This window comes from Cynara cardunculus, assembly GCF_001531365.2.
Source record: "Cynara cardunculus var. scolymus isolate 2C chromosome LG 12, CcrdV1, whole genome shotgun sequence".
Lineage (NCBI taxonomy): Eukaryota > Viridiplantae > Streptophyta > Magnoliopsida > Asterales > Asteraceae > Cynara > Cynara cardunculus.
In genome coordinates, this window is record NC_037539.1 from 4,937,633 (window position 1) to 4,948,917 (window position 11,285).

An 11,285-nucleotide genomic window follows, 5' to 3' on the forward strand; every position below is an offset into this window, starting at 1 on the left:
GCATAGTGTAGACACTAAAATATATGCAACCTCAGTTCTTCCACTTAGATGGTGGACAATTATTAAATACCAATGGCTGGGCCAGCTTGAACTTTTAGTGTTAAAGTCTTCGTTCCAATTTCTAATACTTAAACTCCATTCAAATGGTGGGGGAAAACAAGATAAATAATAACCAAAGATAGTATATAGCTACAAAATTCTGTCCTGCCAATCGTATCGATCTGTCGAAAGTTAGGGATACAGCACAAACAGAAAGTGTCACGTCCATGAAAGCTAGCTAGGATGTAAACCGTTACCAGTCGAATCGTATGGAAATAGATAACATGCATATTGAACATCCTTAGAGTATCCACAATGCTGGACTTTTTCATTAGAGCTTTTTGTAGAAGAAACTTAATGGGTCCTAAAACAAAAAAACAAGCTTATTGAAAATTCATAACTGTACAAATGAAGAGGGGCTTTTTGTCCATGACTTCTTTACATCATTACATGTTCAGGTGACCAAAACGTCAACAAAAAGTTTAATTCTCCTAAAGGCACAATTGGAGGTGCTCTTAGGTACACAATGTGTTCACACCACTAAAAGCCATAAGAAACTTTAAAAGGTGACTAATTAAATTCACAATTGAAGCGACTTTATGTGTGACTCGAAATTAAATCCTCGCTTTGGAAGTCGGGTATATAAGCGACAAACCTTTCAGGACATTACAATAGGCCTCCTATGTGATTTCTATAAGGTCACCCAAGGACCAAACGACTCGTGTTCATCTCTCAGTACAAGCATCACCTCATACTAGATTTTGAACACGTTGTGTTTGATCTCACTTTCAGCTGAGAACTATACCATCTGAATTATCGATACAGTGGGATGAAATAAACTACTAAAGCAAGAAAAACGCTAGTTTGGCATACAGTAAAAAGCAATAGCACCTGACTGGGTCTAGGGTTGGCATACAATAAAAGATGAAATTCGAAGGTAGACAAACATTAGGTCCGACGAGAAAAATAGAAACTGAAACCAATGCAAGAAAAAGAAATACATGAAACTCGCATATCTAGATGAGTCACTACAACAAAATTGGGTTTATAGGACATTCCCAATCTCTAAGCGTCCCAATAGACCGCTTTATAGGACTTAATTTATAGGACCAAAATATAAAACGTCATATCTAATCTAAAGGTGTTGTAATAAGTTTATATGACGTTTTTTGACGTCTTAACATGTTTTTAGGACATTTTTAATACAAAATGTCGCATTAGCAACTTTATTAGACACTTTTGAGAAAATGTCCTACAAACTCAATTTTTTATAGGACATTTGTTTTTATAGGACAATTTTTCAAATAATGTTCTATAAAGTTGCTAATGGGACACTTTATATTAAAAATGTCCTAAAAAACTTATTATGACGTCAAAAAGCGTCATATAAACTTATTACAACGTCTTTAGATAGCACGCTTTATTTTTTGTTCCTATAAACTAAGTCTTATAAAAAGGTCTATTATGACGCTTAGAAATTGAGAGTGTCGACATATAATCCCGATTTTGTTGTAGTGAGTGATTGAATCACTTTTCTTAAGCAGGCAATAGAACGAAATTTGAAACCCTAAACTAAGAGAAAATAGAAAAACTCACATTTCCAAACGTCTCACAAATAGATAAATCAATCTTTTTCCATCCAAAATGAGAAGAAATGACTGAATATATTTGAAATGGATCATAAATTTATTATGAACCATTTCAAATATCATTCCGATATTCAAAACAAGAAGTTACAATTGATCAAATGCAAGTACACACAGAAGTCAACCTGCAGGAGTCTAAAACAGATTTTGTTTCATTAATTCTAAACCTCTTAAATTCAAGTGTGTAAAGGTCTTGTACCATGTTCACAAAACAAAAACTGGATAGCAGATCAGTCCACGGCAGAATATAGCATCTAATTATTCATGTACATGCATAATCACATCTAACTAACAAATGATTGATCGACTTTTCCGGCCACATGTCAACATATACATCTAACAATGGTTTGCAATGCACCATCCTCTTTCTTTAATTAGGTTGTCTCAAGAAGATAAGCCACCCCTAATATAATCCCTCCACTCCAATAGATGTATATTATTATTTTAGTTTGTCTCAAAATAAACGTCCACCATTAAAAGTAAATGTTTATTTTTCATTATACCATTAATTATGAGATGGAGAAAATTCCTCTCTAGATAATTAAGGTAAAACCGTCCATTGTTAATTAAAATATGTAATAATTACACATTCCTAAATTGTGTCTTTTTCATTGTGAAAGTTTATTTTGGGACCGGAGTAAATGACTAATTAATGTAGCCTAACTAAACGCAAAGACAATTTTTCAACCTAGGGAGAAGAGGCTTGTGGAAAGTAGAAACCAATCCCTTTCGGTCTGACTCCCATGAGGTGAATCAAGATGCACTATGAACTAAATAGTTACTAATTATCTAGATCAACATAATGTTGGTCATAAAATCAGTAGGGATTGTTGCTGCTTCATATGTGCTATCATTGTTCGTTTGTGTCAAGAGATGGATAAATGGAGCTATGGTAAGATCCTTCAATTAGAAACAAGGATCACACCAAAATGATTTGGAGCTTCTTGGCCTTGCCTAAATAATTAAACCGTACCCAAGTGCCATAAGTTACTGAATAGCTCTCCATATGGCTGCATTAGCAATGGAGTATTATTGGATGCCTCTAGAAAATTTTCATCAAAAGAAAAGTTGTTTCTTTGCAAGCATTTTGCATAAAGATTTCAGTATATACTGAAACCTTTGATGAAACACCATTAATTAAAACCTTTATGGTGCGTTTACTTTGCAAAATGGAATTTGGTCAAATTAGAATTCATCAAAGGAATTTGATTTTGAAAGAATTTGGTGGAATTTGACCATGCGTTTAGTTGGTAGGAATTGGAATCTTCATCTTTATTTGGGGGAGGGCGGAAGGTGGAAACTATGATGACAGTATAGTAGTGGCCTAATGTGGTATTGGTGGTCGGGTTGTTAGGAGTAGGGTGAGGTGGGAGCAGAGGGTGGCAGCTGTGATGACAACAAACCAATGGTGGTGGGGCGGAGTGGGTGGTGGTTGTGACAGTGATAAAATGGTGGTGGAGTTAGGGGCGTGACAATGACAATAGTAGTATGGTCAGATTGGGGCAGGGGTGGCGGTGTTAGGTTTAATTGGATGCAAACAGATGGAATTCAATTGCTTCACATATGCTAATGAATGATGAATTCATCAATTGTGGAATTCAAAGAAATTCAAGGGATTTCATCCATTTCAATATGTAAACCAAACGAAGAAATTAGAATTTGGTCAAAGGAATTGATCATTCCAATTCCCTTAAATTCCTTTGAATTTTGTGAACCAAACAGCCCCTTAGGTATCATAAAAAAGATTTGACCCTTCTGATTGACCAATGTTAAAAGGGAGAAACCATGTGCAAATTTTATTTTTATCAATCTCCATGTGCCTTTCATATGTGGCATTACTTAATATTACATTCCCCCAATCACCAAATTAAAATCGAGGACATGTGCATACTGTCTAGATGAACAATTACCATAGTGTTTCCCAATTCTTCATTTTTTACGGTTTTCCCTTGAACCTAACCTTATATATATATAGAGAGAGAGAGAGAGAGAAAGAATCGTGTGAGAATAAGAGTTAAGGTAAGAAGTGTAAGAAGAGATCTGGACACTTGATTACTTTTAATCTCATGATTAGAAAGGAATTGATCATGTGCATCTCGATACACCTCATTAGTGTTGACACTCAATTAGCATTGATCCAAGCGCGAAGATATTTTCTTACGCTTCTCAGTATAACTTTATAACTTGTCTTTTTTCATCGGAACTCAACTCTCTATATATAAGTCCCTACCTCTAAGTAGACTTTGAGTACATATATATGCCAAATGACTAATTAACACGCCTTTCAAGTTAGCAACATACAACCTAGAGAAGTTTTTTGATCTTGATACAACCGGTCAAAAGGTTCAGGAAAAGATATTGGATCTCCTGTATGTTATAACGTTAACCATCTCAAGATAATCCTCTCAACTAAGTGATAACTAATGTACATGCAACAACATCCTCTTATCAAGCATAGTGTCCATGAACATTTCTAAATATTTTTCATGTTCTAAGAAGCATTCATCCTTAGAGCTAGGGAACCTAGCTTGAAGTTATCCTTAGCCAATCATTAATTAATGGTATCATTAGTTGTAGCCAAGAGCAAACGTCATAATCTCATTGTGGGTTGCTCGTCTCGTTTTGTACCAGCCCTTCAATATCCAAAGACAAGAATACAATGAATAATCATAGCGTTCTACTTTAGTTGGAACATTTAATTTGTAACACTCCTCTACCTATCTTCGTTGAATGAACAACTAAGTGTAAGACTATACTCTTTAGTATTTATAAATCAAACTTACCATATACAAATCTTGGAAGAATATTCACACCCAACCCCTATTCCTTTGATTGTACATTGTCATACAAATCATAGTCAAAGGTTCGTATAATCACCAAGCTCATATTAATAGGAGCTTGACGATGATGCATCTTCTTTTAGATAGTTTTCAAAATCTTGTACCCAACATTAATTTTATAGAAATCTCAAGTCTTCAATTATATATATAGTTAGACATTGTACCTCATTAGGATTTTATATATGTATTGTGGTAGTGGATAGGTTTTCAATTCCAAGCTATCTCTTTATTGATGAAAACCGATTAAGCATTTGATACATACTTATGATCACCTCTATCGATGACTTTTTTTTGTGGATAATTAGAATTTTCTTTTAGTTGTATACCTTACTATGTTGATATCATAATATATATTCATCGATGATTGTTAGTTAATTGTACCATTCTAGCTAAAATCCGAAGTCGAACAACTAATATAGTGCCATTTAGTTGGCCCCGGAACGTTTCACCTAGTTGGTTTAGTCAACTACAAGTACGCTCTGCCAAATCTTCAAATGTCAACCATGCATGTGTATGAACTCGGTTAATCGTATCCCGAATTCATTTATCAAAAGGATGATTCTAAATGATTAATCTTCCATATATATCTTCTATTTGAACCCCCTCCTTACTATTTTCCTCGTAAGCGCAAATGTCAACCACGTATACGCATCACCTTTTACCTTTCTGAATCCCCAAATTAACACATAAAGGAGAGTGCAAATAGCGACATCATTATAAAAATAAAACGAGACCACGACACGTACCCCCTTCTCATTCTAGCTAGCTAGTTAGGTCAAAGAATTATTAAATTGAGTAACAAACTGATGGTAGCTTATGGATTTATCTCAGCCAAGTTCATTTCAACTTTTATAAAGGTTCAAGTTTTGTCACTTTTTAACAACCATTTTAATATAAAAATGGTTGATGGGATTGACATGTACGATAGCTAGCCGCCTTTAATTAGGTAGAGTTAATGGACGAGTTAAGAAAAACACGGTCTCTTATTGGCTTGACGACTAAACGCTAATTAAACAAGCTTACCTTTTCAAATTTAGTTAAGAATTATATTATCCATCAGAAAGACGTAGAGTGTATACGTGGCATAAGTTTTGGTTTTTTAAAATTAAAGGGAATTGGTTAGTATACATGTTAGGCCGGCCAGCAATTAAGCAAATTTATATAGAGAATTTCTAGCCACTAATAGATCTTGTGGATAACAACTTCTGGCCATTAATTAGGCTTCCCGTACGTGGTGAGTAAATAGGAAGGATTCTTGGTTTCGTTTCTTTATAACCTAAAGATGCATGGCATAAAAGATTCAGATACCTACATGACTACTACTGTAAGGGACAAGGTTGAGATATCTACAGTTCTACACCTCCCCCAAGGATGCCATCAGGGTTAATTAGCACTTCTACATCAAAGTAGATGCCAAGACCAAGCATATTTCTTGAGCCCTAATGACAATTAATGGATCCACCTCTAAAAATTAATATATATATATATATATATATATATGGTTTCGGATAATATTGAGATCCCAACATCTTTTAACCATTTCGTTAGGTCTTCTGTTGATCCTTAATTAGGCCGGTACATCGTGCATGAGAAATGACATCTTCGATCCCTCTATGAATGCCTTAGCATGTACATGAATCAACTCTTACGAAAATTATTTATTACATTAGTTAATATTGGTTAGAATCATCATTAATTAGTATTCTAGTAGATTGATTTTTTTTCTTTATTTATAGAGACAAAGTAAGTATCGCTTTTTCAAAATCTAACATTTGGAAGAAGATGTTCCCTTAAAGGGATCTGAAATCATCTCACGAACCCATTTGTACATCATTCATTATGTTCAAGAGGCAGATGAATGATATGATAAAGCATTCCATCTCTGACCTTTGTGACAGAAATGTCACCATTCTGGACATCATGAAACTTGACATAATTTAAGTTTACCTAATATCATGAGATTAATTAGGTGAGAAGCCAGTACAAAAAGAACCCTCATCAGTCCTTATATAGTAATGTCACCTTAATTATGGATTGTTGAACAAGCCCTCTCTAACACTGTGTGTGTGTATATATATATATATATATATGTATATATATGAACATGATGAAAATAATTAAGTATTCAAATTAAAGAGCAATAAGAGCTCCCAAAAGGTCTAGTTGTACAAAGGTAAACCCATGAACTCTACCAAAAGACAGCCAATGGATTCTTCAATCCTAAACATGATGAGAATATTACATTCTTTGACCCATATTTTATGCCCACTTGGTAAAAACATTAAAAAAATAATTGGGAGATATACCAAAGACATTCATTCCCTAATTGATGATACAACAGAAGATCATATAAAGACCAAGGTGATTAGGCTCAAGAACAGTTAACAGTAATTTTTTCAAACGGTTGCATCATTTGATTATAAGAAATAAATATAAGATATTTTTCAAAAAATCATTATTAATCTGTTGGTTAGTTCATTGTTTTTCATATGTGAAATTCTGTGTTTAAGTCTTTTATATATTCATTTATTGCAAGTTTTTTCAGAAACATAATAAATATGAAATTAAAAGTTAATTAACGGGATGTAAACTTGGGTCTTGGATGGAAGAAAAGTATTGTAAACTAACTCTACCAAGGAAACCTCATTGCAGTTTCAAAATATATACTGTGGCACACAACAAATTGAAACGGTGACACTTTTCACTACCCTATATTTTTTTTACACTACGACGAATGAACAAAACGGGATGACACATGCCACCACAAAAACCCCTAATCACAAATTTATAAGGATAACACTCCATCATTGGTCGATAATAAAACAGAACCATAGTAAGTAAGTTCATCATTGGTCGATAATAAAACCGAATCAAGGTAAGTAAGTTCCTGATCAAGCTTTAGCTTTTAAAACCCTTTTCATCTTTACTTTGGTTTCATTCTTTTGGTTATTAAAACCAAGGCTTAAATATATTTCTAAAGAGATGAATTATTGACAAATATAATTCTAATTCCTTTGTAAAAGCTAGTTTTTCTTTTTGTTTGTTTTTGTCTTAAAACGTCCACATCACCCTGATTACGACTTTGTGACTTCATAACAATCTTTCGTAGAACAAATACCTCGGTACGCAAAAAGAAACTTACTTTTATATGATTATACATGTAACGAATTAAAGATTTATACTATATTATAAAATATTTAATTTTTTATTGTATTTTACAGATATACTGTAATACATGAAAAGCTGGTAGGCCTCACCGAACGTGTTATTGTCGTATCCACATATACCCATGAACAATATATATATATATATATATATATATATTGAGTGTATGTATAATTCTTGTTGAAAGTTACATATTTGAATATATATAATGTATAGAAAGTAGGTGAGATCGTAGACAAAGATTGGTGCTTAATATTTCTATTTATTGGTAAAAGAATCTCAAATTCCATTATTGTTAGTGGCTCCCTGTTTCTTGTCTTTTTGCGACCTTTCCTTAATGGAAAACCCTTCATGACACGTGTGAAAAAGAGAAGCGCACGAGTGCATTTTCATTATTAAACAAAGAAAAATTATATTTAATAATATTATAATTATTATATTAATTATCTACCAATTAATCTAATACCGACAATAAACATACGTATATAATATAATAGATGTTATTTTTTGACAAAGGCACATCGAAGAATGCTGAAGTTATTGCCTTCAACATTTTGAAATAGTTTTCTTTTTTAATAATAATCTAATTTAATTCAATATTCGATTAGTTTTAATAATTCTTTGGTAGGTTACATTGAAGGTTTGATTATAGGATGAATGACAAATAGGTAATTTGCATTAAGGTGTAAGTTACTTTTTTTCTTATTTAATGAGATGTTATAATTTAATATTTCTATGTTTTTATGGATCTTGATTAAGTCATCATATTTCAAGATTTTTGACCAGCGCATGATTTTAGCCATTTTTATGTTATCATTGATTTTCCAGTTTTTGAACCATGTTTGTTCACTGACGAAGAATCATGAAAAATCAACTTGAACACTTGTATGCTTCGTTGTTACATCTCCACATGATGTTTCTGAAAATGATAATTAATGACAATAATTTCACAAAAATTAATCTGAAATTATTATGTTTAGGTGAAAACCATTGTGTTCATTATATGATATAGGAATTATGTATTCTTAGGTGGACCTCTTCATTGATATTGTTCATGAGTGAAACTCATTTTGTTCACGTGAAATATGGTATTCAATAATGAAGTTACAGTTATTGAATCATTTTATTTAAGACGTGTTCATTACAAGTCATATTTAGTAATTGTATTTATTAGATTTTCGGTTACAAAATCCAAAGGAGAAATTATCGGGTCTAAAATTTGGGTTTAATAGATGACATCTCATTCTTCCAATAATACCTTTGTTCACTTACATTCACACCGACATACAACACATATGTTTCTATCTTATTATAAGAATGTCATTGTTGATTTTGAATCGTAGATCATATAAACTGAATGATAGGATTATTCACAAAGTTAACACCAATTATTGAGTTAACAAAAGAACCAACCCATATATATATATATATATATATATATATATATAGAGGTTGGTTCAAATAGAAACCAACCTTTTTGCGCAAACTATGTGAACCGATATCAACCAATCAAATGCTTTCTTGAGTTTAGGTTCAATTTTAATTTATAAATTAAAGATGGGGGTAATTTGGTAATTTAAACTTTTGTAACCCCCTAATAATTAATTGGGGGTTACAAATCTTTAAGGATACACCTAATTAATCATGAGATTTTTATGATTTTTTTTTTTTTTATGTTCATGTTCTTGATTTCAATTGATGTTCTACATATATTGAAATTGGTTGGCTAATTGTAGAATATTTTCGTTTCGTTCAACATAAATGGAGAATCCTATTGTAAAACAACTTCAGGATAATGTAAACGACAAACTTAATTCCGGATATGAATACGGTCGAAACACGATTCCCGATGATGAAGAAGATGATCAAAGCGTTCCGATTGGTAGCGTTCCGATTGGTAAGTGGTTACTATTTCTTCTATATTGTTAAATGAACAACCATTACCTTTGTTGTATATTAAATATGTTTTGCAATATGGTTGATATCGTCCAAGAATCTGATGCAATATACGGGCCTACATATGTTCAAAAAACACACTACAAAATATGAAACAATGGAAGTAGATAATAAGACATACAAATTGAACAGCACCTATGTGAAATTAGCAGCATGAACATACTGCAATCGTCCCCGTATAAGATGAACCTAATGATTATTGAGTCTGATTTTTAGAACATACGGTGCATAACATTTTTTGTTGCATCCATGTTTTCCAATAAGATGCTYCTATGTGTTGACCAACATCAGAATATGGTGTGGTGTTTTTCGAAAAGCAAGTATCAACATGCAGCAGATGTGAACAACAGATTGAAGTATCTTTCTTCAAATCTGAACATGTGTTCGACTTTGTACATTGCAAGACACAATCGATGTTCACACGAACATTCGGACGATGATACGGTCCATAACATTCTCGYTGCATCCATGTTTCCATTTGTTCATGTGATGAGCGGGTGTGTTCGTTTACAGCAAATTACCCTGTGAACAGCACATTGTTCATAAAGAACCAAATTAACACATAYGGGTAATGTGAACAGCACATTGTTCGTGTGAACAACACCTGTGTGAACGATCACATCATCCTAATGGGTAAACGAACACAGCCGCTGATCATATGAACACATGGAACATGGAGGCATTGAAAATGTTATGCACATTATGATCACCCTCGTGTTCGTACATTCACATAGAGGKGTGCTCGACGAACATATAGCAACTATGATCACATGGACAACTTATGTTCATATGTCGTCCATGCGTATCTATGTGAACAACACCTATGTGAACGACCACAACATTTTAATGTGTAAACGAACACACCCGYTSATCACATGAACAAATGGAAACATGGATGTAGCGAGAATGTTATGCAMTGTATCATCGTCCGAATGTTCGTGTGAACATCGATTGTGTTTTGCAATGTACAAAGTCGAACACATGTTCAGATTTGAAGAAAGATACTTCAATCTGTTGTTCACATCTGCTGCATGTTGATACTTGCTTTTCGAAAAACACCACACCATATTCTGATGTTGGTCAACACATAGGAGCATCTTAGTGGAAAACATGGAYGCAACAAAAAATGTTATGCACCGTATGTTCTAAAAATCATACTCAATAATCATTAGGTTCATCTTATACGGGGACGATTGCAGTATGTTCATGCTGCTAATTTCACATAGGTGCTGTTCAATTTGTATGTCTTATTATCTACTTCCATTGTTTCATAWTTTGTAGTGTGTTTTTTGAACATATGTAGGCCCGTATATTGCATCAGATTCTTGGACGATATCAACCATATTGCAAAGCATATTTAATATACAACAAAGGTAATAGTTGTTCATTTAAACAATATAGAAGAAATATTAACCAYTTACCAATCGGAACACTTTGATCATCTTCTTCATCATCGGGAATCGTGTTTCGACCGTATTCATATCYGGAATTAAGTTTGTCKTTTACATTATCCTGAAGTTGTTTTACAATAGGATTCTCCATTTATCTTGAACGAAACGAAAATATTCTACAATTAGCCAACCAATTTCAATATATGTAGAACATCAATTGAAATCAAGAACATGAACATAAAAAAAAA